This window comes from Triticum aestivum, unplaced genomic scaffold (assembly GCF_018294505.1).
Source record: "Triticum aestivum cultivar Chinese Spring unplaced genomic scaffold, IWGSC CS RefSeq v2.1 scaffold45068, whole genome shotgun sequence".
NCBI classification, from domain to species: domain Eukaryota; kingdom Viridiplantae; phylum Streptophyta; class Magnoliopsida; order Poales; family Poaceae; genus Triticum; species Triticum aestivum.
This window is the reverse complement of record NW_025231041.1, coordinates 10025-10945: the sequence shown is the minus strand read 5'-3', so window position 1 is coordinate 10945 and position 921 is coordinate 10025.

Genomic DNA, 921 nt, shown 5'->3' with positions numbered 1-921 from the left:
TTTAGTCCGGTTCGCAAAGGCCTTTAGTCCCGGCTGTGCAACCGGGACTAAATATGCGCGACTAAAGACCCCCTTTAGTCGCGCCTCTTACGAACCGCGACTAAAGGCTTTAGTCGCGGTTCTCGTGGCTAACCGGGACTAAAGGCCTCCTCCGTAGGTTTAAACCTGGTTTTTTTGCGAATTTTTTTAAATTTTTTTTATTTTCAAATTTCTGAATTATTTTAACCTCTAATCCATAATCACCACCCCTCATCACTAATCTCTAATCACCACCCCTCATCATTCCAAATCATCTAACTTCCCGGACGGTCACCCATCCTCTCACTACTCCAGCCTGAGCACGCTTAACTTCCGGGTTCTATTCTCCCTCGTTTCCAAGTCTGCACTTGTTGTTTTCCTAACAATAGTAGGATGTCAATTCTATTAACCCTCAGGAATTTAGCTTGAGCATGAAGTGACACATTTCACTGTTTGAGTTTGAAACTATTGTTTTAAAAAACAATAATTATTTAGTAACACTAATATTTCTGGAATAATTAGTTTGACCATTGTTTGACCACTGTTTGACAAATAGTTTGACTAGATTTGACCAAAATTTAAAAAAACTGAAATAATTATTTAGTAACACTAATATTCTAGAATAATTAGTTTGACCATTGTTTGACCACAGTTTGATTACAATTTGAATTTTTTTGAATTTTTTTGCCTCTCCAGATCTTAAAAGCCCCGTATCTTTTTTTCTGTTAGGTTTTTGAGGATTTAGAAAATGTTTAACGGGGTTCCCCCGGTTAAATTCGGATGTAAGTAGATGATTTTTCATATAAAAAACTTTTTCATCGGAGTTCGTATGCAAAAGTTATGCCCATTTTAAGAAATTCCAGAGAGATTTTGCAAATAAAGTCGAAATTCATATTTGTTAAT